Below are 10,965 nucleotides of genomic sequence, written 5' to 3'. Positions count from 1 at the left end.
AATATATTTTGACGTGTTTATAGCTTGTTCTGGTAATCCTTTGAGTAATTATCAGTTTCCTACATGAGCAAGTTTTAAAAGCTCTTAATATTCACTGAGCTGAAAGTCCAACTGGGAAAGACTGACAGTTTCATCACAGGTTAATGCAGTTTAATCTTTTGTTTGTCTACCACACCAAAGCCACCATGTACAAAGTTGGAAGTGTGCCGAATTCATTCTTGTGCTGAATGACAGCAGCGTTAAAGGTTTTAGCTGAATCTTATGCTCAGTGGAATCTGACCTTGGCATGCGCCCGTTTGTCTGTCTGTCTGTCTAATCTAAGCAGTCATTTTAGGCGTTACATATATATATGTATGGTTACCACCAGAGGGTGCAATCACCCAGTTTTTGTAAAGAGACAGTTGCTTTTTGATTCTTCCATGTCAATCTTCTCTTTATAAAAAATACCCTGATTTCTAGGTCATCATAAAGGGAACATGTATAAAAGCATGTGTGAATTTTACAAAATGATGCTTCAGCATGAAAAACAGAAAGAAAATGATTTTCCTTTCTCCTTACTGTAATTAAACAATAAAAGAGTAATATAGTCCTCGGGTGATTGGTGCTCAAATAAAAGCATTTTTATGCTTATAAAAATTTTTGTGGGTCCCTGTTTGGCTGCTAGCACAAAATGGTAATTTTAAAACTGGTGAGAAAAACATGCCTCATAAAATAACAATGATCAACACCCTGCAGGCCTTTCAAGCATAGGAATCTAATTATAGCATATCCATAGCAGACTGCTCTAAAATAGTCGATGTTTAATACTTTATGGTGTTTTGAGGGGAATGAAAAGTTGAGTCTGACGTGCTTCTGGCTGAACGCTGCTGTACGTCTGAAAGGAGAATTAAAGAATGTCATAATTGTGGTGGAAAATTAAAAGCATTTTTCAAATCTTGTCACTGCTCTGTAAATTAAAACAATGTATCACTGCCATAAGGATAACACAGAAACGGCTGTGGTGTCTTATTTATGAACATTAAGGTGTGGACAGTGAGCAAACCTGACACCTAACAGTAAAAACCCATAAGCTGTGTCCTCTCACATTTGGATTTTAAAGGTCTGCTGCTCTTGCTCTCACGTTTAACAAAAGGATGGAAACCCTTAAAAAAATCGTACAAAAATGCCATCTTGGATGATTTTTCTAGAAAACGAATAAAGATAGAGACAATTCATGTGAGAGGTCGCTGAGTTGCAATCCACACAGCCATCCAGAAAAATTGCAATCATGGACAAATGACTTGCCTTCATGCATAAAGCCCCTTTATTTTTGCAGGAAGAAATGACGAATACTAAAATGAAAAATTAGAATGGCGAGAAACTCAGGGGATCATCACTGCTGGCTTCCTCCTGAATCAAAAGCTGCACCTTAATCAAGGCTTTCTAATTAGGGGCAATTAGCTTTAGTAATTCACTGAGAGATAGCAGACTCTTGGTGTCTTTGTAAGAGCAAAGTGTTTGGCAGTAATGTGTTAATGACATTTTTCTTATGGATACATGGCTGCCTTCCCCCCCCCCCCCCCACTAACACACACTAAGCATTACACATTTTAAAATCTGGTAAAGCACAAAAAAGAAGCTCTGTGGGACAAACATTGTGTGATATTATGTGAGTAGATTGCTGAATGCATGCAAGAGGCCTATTTGTCACATGTCGCAGTGTAAGATGCTTTGACGATTTAGGGGGAAAAAAAAAGGAGATGACTTGTAAAAAGGCAAGTCTTTACAGCCATCAGCAGCAGCTCACTTTTGCCTTGGCATCTGAAGAGAGCTGAACATGTTTGCAGGCTCACTGGGTTGTCAGTAGTGACGGGAAAGACGTATGTGTCACTTAAGTGAGCTACAAAAGGGTGCTTTTTAGGCAATCTAGGTCCACTTATTCCCCACCAGTCCACACAATCATGTCTGTTTGATAGATGTTTGAATTAAGGGAGCACAAGATACAAGAAATAAACACAACACTACAAAGGCCAAAAAAAGCAAAACTTGTGGATTTATTCATTACATTCCATCAGTGTGTATAAGGATTATCAATGTTATTCCAATAATAATAATAATAATAATAATAATAATAAGTATAATTCCAATAATGTGCCAGCTTAATTAGCTTAGTGAAATGTTTTCCCTTGTTATTTGAGTTTCTTCTTTACAGTCAGTTGGTCATTATGGTGATATTACTAAAATTGGGACTAGAGTTCTCTTTAGAACGTCTGTATGTATTTACAAAAACATACAGTTTGTATATAACATGTCACAAGAGAATGTGATAGGATATATTGCTGCACTGAGTGTTTTTCCCCCATCCTACTACAAAATTTCTTGGTTGCTTAATTCTCCTTGAACTTTACTTGCACAGTGAATAATTTTAAATGCTGCTTTAAAATGCAAAGCTATCACTCGCAACAGTCTGACTCGGAGAACATAAAAAACAGTTAAAGGTTGGGATTTAAGAAAAAGACGAGCTCGTGATCTTTATCTAATATGCACAAACTTCTCATTAGGAGTTGATGCATATTAAATAAAAGGTTTGGAAGAGTGAGATGCCCCTGCATCTTTTTTCAGCCGTGTTAAGTCTACTGAAAAGCACTTTAATATTACCAATTTCACATTGCTGAAAAACACATTGCTGTGTTTTTCTTTTTTATTTAACTGATACTAGAAATAGACAAAAAAACCTACACTTTAGTTGCGTCAGAGAAAAGTCAGTACTTTTATTTCTTTTAGTTGCCCTAAAATACAAAACATAAATCCCAATTTGGCTGCCGAACACTCCGATTTTTGACAGCTCTGCTACCAAAGTGATGGATAAGCTCAGCACCGACCCTAAAAGATATTTGTCACTTTGCTTTTGTTCTACCTGCAAAGAGTCCAGAAAAGAATAGCGACTGTTAACTTGCCACTTTTGCCTTACTCAAGCAGAAACGCAGTCACTCCCTGTGATTTAAAATTGACCGCTGGAAGAAGAAGGTGTTGGTCCTTTCCATCAGTGCTGTGTGGGAAGGACCGACACCTATCATCACGAAATCTCTGCTCGCCGAGGTTAACGATGATTCAGGGGACGCCTTTTGATGCAGTGGCAGCATGTAGCAGGAGATCTGTCTGGTGGGAAAGTGCATGCCACAAAGACATGCACCCTAGAATTCACGTATGGTATAAAAACCAAGAAATCCACTATCCTGCGCACTACTCAGTTCGATTCAATTCATGTAGTGCCAAATCGCAACAACACTAATCATTTTTATTCATGTCAGAGATTTGGAACTTGATCTATAGATTTAAGTGTATATAATTAAATTATAAGACAGCTTGGACTTTTAAAATCAATCCTAATGCAGTTGAAAGAAAACATCGATTTAAAAGATATTTGAGTGTTTTTACTATTTAAAGTCTCAAACATTCCTCAGAGATTTTGGCCCATCTCGACACACACAGCCGTGATATAAGCCTCTGTAAATAAAACTGAATTGAACTGATAGAATTAGCTATTACAGCTGAAAAACAGAACAGCTGGAAGGCCTCTTCTGTTGCTGAGTTGTAGTAAAACCATGGGAATTGTAGTCTGTTTCCTGTTCTTAGCTCACAGCAGTGTACCTGTGTGGTCTTCTGCTTCGATGTTTATCGTGGTGTGTGTTCACAGATGCTCTTCCGCATACCTTGGTTGTTTAGTTTAGTTTGAGTAATCGTTTTTTTCAGTTATAGGTCTTTTCCTATCAGGTCATCAACCAGACATGTTCACCCAGAGACCTGTCTTTCACTGGAGATTTTACTCCCTTTTTTGGACCATTTTCTGTAAACACTAGAGCTGGTTGTGAGATGTGATTGGCTAATTGGATATTTGCAATAATGAGCAGTTGAACATTTATATCTGATTTAGTAACCAAAAGAAAATCTTGGGCAATATATTGGTCCTAGCTCTAAAATACTCAGTTTTTGCACCACATAGAAAACACATGTACTTACAGAGTGAACTTTCATTTGTTAGTGTATTCAATTAATTTTCATATACAAGCACATAATTGGCATTCAAGGACACCACTTCTGCGCCTCTTTGTGTGTCCTTCCTTCTCTAATAATATTCTATGACCTACCGTACTACCATTCTTTTGTCCTTTAACACTGCCCACATTTCTGCCTGCCTATTGCGCTGTCCCTTGTGTTTCGGCGCTCTAATTGGATGGTGCGTGAACACTGTGAAAGGGGGGAAAATCGTTCCATTTTCTCGGTCCACAGGTTTCAGGCTGGGGAAAACTGGATTGAATAAACTCCTGCTGATAGAATTTGCACTTTGCTCTGACAGCTGAACAACAGAACAGCTGAAAGGACAGAAATCACACGAGTTGAACATTGCTCCAGAGAAGCCGCTGTTTCAGACTAATCTACACTAATGCTCAAAGAGTAGCTGCTGCCCTGGATTATGTGCGATAGCTGTTAATGTTTCTGCGTGACTGAGTTTGGAGTATGAAAAAAAAGTTGTGTCACAATTGGGTTACAGAACCTTTTAAAAACCAAGTAAACTGGGGCTGAAATGATCAGAGAATGAGAAGGGCAATGAAAAATTAAAACATTAATTTTGTTAATTAATATATAATTTAAGCTGCTTATGGTACAAAGTAAAATGTCAACATCATGAAAACCTGAGGACAGTTGTTAGAATGTGTCATTTTTGCGTCACTTCATCTAGTGAGTGTTGTTAAAATCTATCAGGAGACATAAAAACTCAAAGAATCACCAAAACAACTGTGATCCACTACAGTACAGGTCAAAATATCAGGATAATTCAGTAAATATCTAGACTTCCCAACAAAAAGACTTCAAGCACTCCTCTAGCATGTCTTTGTCTGTTCACAGATGTCCTTAATTTTGATCCAAGCATCTAGAATCTAATTTGTCTGCTGTTAATATCTTTTTCTTCTTTTTCTTTGTCTTCTTGTGTTTATCTTAATCCCTCGCTTCATGGGTCACTCCAACTCTTTTTATGTCCTACTACAGCGAGAAGGCCTACATCCTGATGGTTTGCAGGTACCGTTTAACAAAGCTGCCAGCTGAAGTCATGTGAGGCAACTGCTTCTCAACCAGAGAAGACATCATTTCTTCCATTAAGGTTAGACCCATTTTCCCATTTTGTGGTGTTCTGTGAATAGAGTAGTATATAATGTTTGTACGAAATTTGGAAATGTCCTTGATAAAGTAGCCTGCATTTCTTAACCCCGAGAGTGTTCTGACAGTTTTAAAACAAGCCTTTTTTCCCCCACTTTGAGACATTTGTACCAGGGTAATGCTTCCGGGCATCCAGCTAGCCAGATTTATTACTCCTTTTATCAGCTGTGCTAACAGGACGGGAAAAGAGCTTTTGTACTGATGAATTAGCCTTTAACTAAGAAAAACTTGCATTAGGTCCAATACGCTGCTGGAACACAGTAACACAATGTAGATATTCTATTTAAAGTATCATTAACGATGTATGATTGTTGAATCCATTAATCTTTAATTGTCACAGATGACATTTATGATCAGTCTACTCAGTGGTAATGTATTTAGAAGTGATACCAATCAGCTTACTGCCTGTTATGTGTTGTATTCAACATATAATAATAACCCACAGAATGAGCGTGGATCTTGGGACTGGGACAGGAAGTGGTGCAGTGATTCATTCTCAAAAACTAACAATCAAGAAAAAATACTGTTAGTTCACTGCAAATGTAAAGGAAGTAAGAGAGAGGAAGCTAGAAAGCAAAAGGCATCTCTCACAGGAAAATATTAAACAAGATACAAGGAGCTTTTATTGCTGCTCGTATATTAATTGATTAATATTATTCAAGCAGTGAAACTGGAGGTTCACTTAGAGGCCCGAGTCAGTACATGACTAAAACCAGCCTCATATGCTCATTTCCTGTGTTTACTATAACGAAGGATAGAACTCGAGCTTTGATAATGTAATTAACGTCTGTTCGAGATCAATAGCCCTAGAGCACGCAGCTAATGAGACTTCAAGACATGAAAGAGAGACGTATGGAGTCAGGCATCAGACTCTGCTCACATTATGTTCCAGTGGGTTCACTGAGAGTGAATGGATGCTTAATAAATAGTTTTTCTATAAGGTGCCATAAAATACTGGTAGAATGAGGTCTCACTGGGAAATATAATTCATTGATTGTTCTCATATGTTTAGGTGGATTAAAAAAATGCTTTTATTAAATTAAATCACTACTACCTCAACATAATGTTATTGCCCTCTTATTTGCTCAGGAGCCTTTGTGAGAAGCAGATTTGTTAAAACTGATAGAAGTATGAGTGGAAAAAAATGCTGTCAGATTTTCATCTGTTATGCAATACCATGTGGATCACGCCACACTGGCAATAGCTTAATTTTCCAGCATGACAATGAACCCAAACGCACAACTGAATACTGGTACTATTAGGCATGGACTGGCCTCCCCAGAGCCCAGAGCCTGGACCTTAATATTATTGAAGCAGTGTGGGATCATCTTGACAGAGAACAGAAAAAAAAAGGCAAAGTGGAGCTTTGGATGTCCTTCAAGAAGACTACTTAAAGAAACGTAAGAGAGTTCAGGCTGTGTTCATACCAAGTATTGACTTTGAAGCTCAGTAATTGACTTATATATTGTATTTCGACATATGTTAGCAATAATTTAAATAAATTCAAGTGTGAGTGACTCATTAACTAATACATAAGCTACCATCTGATGCACTGCTAATAAGTGAGAGTAAGAGAGAGATTAATTTGACTATGAATCTGTGAAGGAAATCATTTTAATCAGCATGTTGTGGGGTGTGGTTTGTGGCTCAGCTGGAGGGGTGGAGCAGTGAGTTCAGGGTGTGGTGTCAGGGGAGGCTGACTCACACATCTGACCTCCATCATTTGATCATGTCTCTCCATTTGAATATGTCGCTGGAATAAGAAGACAAAACTGTGTGCACCGTGAAACAGAAGGGGAGGTGAGCTGAAAGCTGCCGCAAAGACACTCTGAAAATAATAATACTCAACCTACAACCCTGTGCGCGTGGGTCCTTTATTGTGTTACACTACATAACGATACTAAATATCCCAAACAAAAGCCCAGGAAGCCGCAGAGAAGGGTAACAATACAGGTTAACAACACTGCTGCTCTGAGACATCCAGACATTGTTGTTACTAAACTCCCACAGGTGCCTTACACACTCTTCTCAAAACCTTTTTACCATCTCTGAACCTTTGCTGTTTAATTTCATTATCTTAATCCTGACTTAATCAGGCTCCAGCAATTTACATATGAATTAAAAGGAGAATTTCAGCGCTAATGACTGTGTGTAGTGGTGTTTGTATGCTTCCATAGACAGGCAATGACAATGCCTTTGCACAAAGCAGGGGGGTTCATTGTAGACCAAAGCCTCTGTTAAAGTACATGTCATTTTAAGTATTCCTATACAGTATTTAAAGGAATATATCAACCTTTTTTTGATTGGAGAATAGAGGGTGAACAGGAAGCAAGACTCGAACACAGGACCCTGCAGCCTGTCAGCATATTGTAAGTCTTCAGCAGCGGTAGCAGGTCTGTGAGGCAGCAGATCATGCGTATAATGACAAAGAATGATGGAAACAACTGTTCATCTTGTGTGCTTAGCCCTTTGGCCTACTAACACCAGCTTATCATCACAGTCCTAGTCTTGTTAGACCTTACCTCTTTCTTTGACACAGTTAATCATACCATCCTGATAAACAGACTGAGAGACCTGGTTCGGATGTCTGGCTCTGTTCTAGACTGGTTTTCATCCTACATATCTGAAAGGAGTTTTAGTGTATCTGCAAACCAGATTATGTCAAAATCTACATAGCTGCTGTGGGGAGCTCCTCAGGGCTCCGTGCTGGGACCTATTCTGTTTTCAATATACATCCTTCCTTTAGGCTAGATAATACTGTAGTTTCCTGATGTATCTTATCATCTTTTTGCTGACGATATTCAGCTATACTACTCATTTAAGCCTTCTGAAGTTCATAAGATCAAAGTTCAGAAACTTTGATTATTGCACCAGACAGTGCAATGTCTGATATTAAACAGCGACTGGGTGATTTAGGTTCCTCACAGAAGCATAACCTTAGAAATCTAAATGCTATTTTTGATTAAGCTTTTTCTTTGGAGGGAAATTTAAATCAGATAGTAAGAATCTGCTTTTTTCACTTGAGGAACTTTTCAAAACTTAGATCTATCATGTCAACAAGTGAACTTGAGATGATAATCCATGCTTTTGTCTCTACAACACTCGACTACCGTAACAGTCTGTTTACTTGTCTAAACAAGAAAGGGCTAGCTCGTCTACAGGTTGTTCAAAACTCTGCAGCGAAGCTACTGACCCGCTCGAACAAGGGAGCTCATATGACCCCTGTTTTAATGTCGCTACACTGGCTACCAATCAGATTTAGGTTCCATTTTAAAATTTTAGTTTTAACCTTTAGAGCATTACGGGGACAGGCCCCTCCCTATATTGCTGATTTGATTTGTACACGTACCTCTTCTCGTAACCTGAGGTCAGCGAATCCAAACCTTTTAGTGGTCCCCCACACTCTTTTCAGAACTCGAGGGGACCGATCTTTCCAAGCTGTTTGGAATGCACTTCCTCTATTTCTGCCTTCAAAACGCAGCTAAAGACATTTTTATGTCAAAAAGCTTTTAATTAGACCGGGGTTTTTATGATGTTTTTATGACGGTATTGTGTTTTCCTACCTTTCTTGTAAAGCACTTTATGACACATGTCTGTGAAAGGTGCTATATAAATAAACTTTACTTACTTACTTACTTACTTAACACCAGTTACAGCAAAAGGGAATTTCATCAATGGACCTAAGATAGATGTTAGATCAATTCTGACCTGAAAACTGTGCATAAGTAAAATAAATAACTTTTGGCAATCCAACAAACCCATAAAATATGCAAAGATTAACTGTACTTGAAAGCTTTGGTTGAAAAATCGAGGCATTGTCAAAAAACATCCAGATTTATGTCGTAGAAATGACAAATTTCAGCAGTATGTCCAATAAATAGAGATTTTATTCTGGACAGGCTGGCAGGCAGATAAATTGTGACATTCCTTGAGTTCATAGAATGGCTGAAAAATCGAATACTGCCATAAAGCTGCTGCCCTCAGTACTTTAGAACATAGTGCACAAAGACCTTCTGCATCCGAAGCTACCTTTATAAAAGTGACAGCTGTCACGGTGTAAACAGTGTAGTAAAAATATCTGAAGACTGGTAAATGTATAGCCTCACAATATATACAGGCCTATTTCCCAACCACATAATATGAACTTTCTTTCAAGCCCCCCTCACTCCAAACATCCTCTTAAATTCAAAAGTAAATCTTTTAACCTGGCAGTCAACCTGTGCTTCACACCATAAATATGCCAGCATGAGTGAGAATTAGTCTGTGCCAAGGACACAGAAGAAGAGGGGCAAGCACTGCTTCAGATCTGGATGCTTTATCTTTTATTGAATCTTTGGAGACATTAATGAAAACCTAATAAGCTGCTGCTCTAAGCCCGCTGGTATGGCTAAATCCTTGATATCGGGTCTGTCCATCAAGTGTATATAGTACATTCAACAAAGATTTCCAAAAACACCAGCTGAAGTTTGTAATTTGAGACCGTACAAAAAAAAAAAGAAAGAAAAAAAAAAATCAATGCTGTTGCAGAATATCGGCTTCTCGCGGATGTCTGGCGGGAATCACGAGAATGAAATTTACTGTCAGTTTTAGTAGCGCTCCTGCAAACATACGTGTCTCTTTAGAGCAGGATGTCAAACTCATTTTACATCATGAGCCACATGCAGCCCACTTTGATCTTAAGAGGGCTGGAGCAGTCAAACGTTCCCTCCTGTCAGTGTAAAAGAGTTTAACTACACATCTTATCCCAGAGATATCTTAAGATAAGAAATGCAAAATCAACAGTACGTCTCAGTTTTTCTACATGATAGAGACATGCTGCTGTGGTAAATAAAAGAAAGGATTCTTTGAATGACCATGATAGAGGAGCAAAAGCTGAAAGTCCAAAATGTATGCGCCCCTTCACATTTTCTAAAGCCATTCAGTTAGCTGGATTGGAGTCTTTACAGGCCAATTTTGACTGACTTTTTTGACTCCCCTGCTTTAGAGATTTAGAATTAAGAGTCTGCATGATTTGAAAACAGCTATTTTGCATTTCCACAGGGGCTGTGTGTCTAATTCAGTAAAACATCCTTAACAACCAAACAGATCATCCTCATTCGCACACTCCCAGCAGTAAAACCATTAAAATGTGCTACAGTGCTGTCTGAGTTATGGTCTGCTAGATTTAACACAGCACACTTTAGACATCATTGTGGTAGATCAATTTCAGCACAGAAGAATACAGGATCAAATCAAGTTCAATCAACCAGCTGAAGATGAAATACAGAAGATATAACCTTTTACTCTCTGATGGTGAAAACATGTACAGATAACAAGCGCTTGAGCCTTGCAAGCAATCTACAAAATAGGCCCCCAAAGCCTGAGTGATTTACAGTAGCATGTTAATGCTGGCATGTCTGCTCTTTATCGCCTTTGTTCTCCATCACCAGTGTTCAAGCAGATGCACAGGAGAGCTTTCGCAGACCTGAGATATCATTACTCAAGCATCATCTCCTTCTTCAACTAATACTCACCTTTTGATGATGCTGCACTAGTATTTTCAGTCACAATATTAATATCTGTTATCCTGGTTTTTAAATAACAAATATTTCGCCGTGACACTATTTTCATGTTATTACTTCATTTGTCACTGAACTAGAGAGGTTAGACATAATTTTTAATGTGACAATTTGTACTGGTAACAACGTGCTCATTCAGTAACACCTGGACAATCTAATTCCATTTAAAATAATCCAATCTTATACCCCGCCTCCTATTTAGACTTCCAGT

Source organism: Copadichromis virginalis, linkage group LG7, assembly GCF_057382275.1.
Source record: "Copadichromis virginalis isolate Kocher_CV1m ecotype Utaka linkage group LG7, C_Virginalis_male_GT1.1, whole genome shotgun sequence".
NCBI lineage: Eukaryota > Metazoa > Chordata > Actinopteri > Cichliformes > Cichlidae > Copadichromis > Copadichromis virginalis.
The sequence above is the reverse complement of the archived record's forward strand: the minus strand, read 5'-3'. Positions refer to the sequence as shown.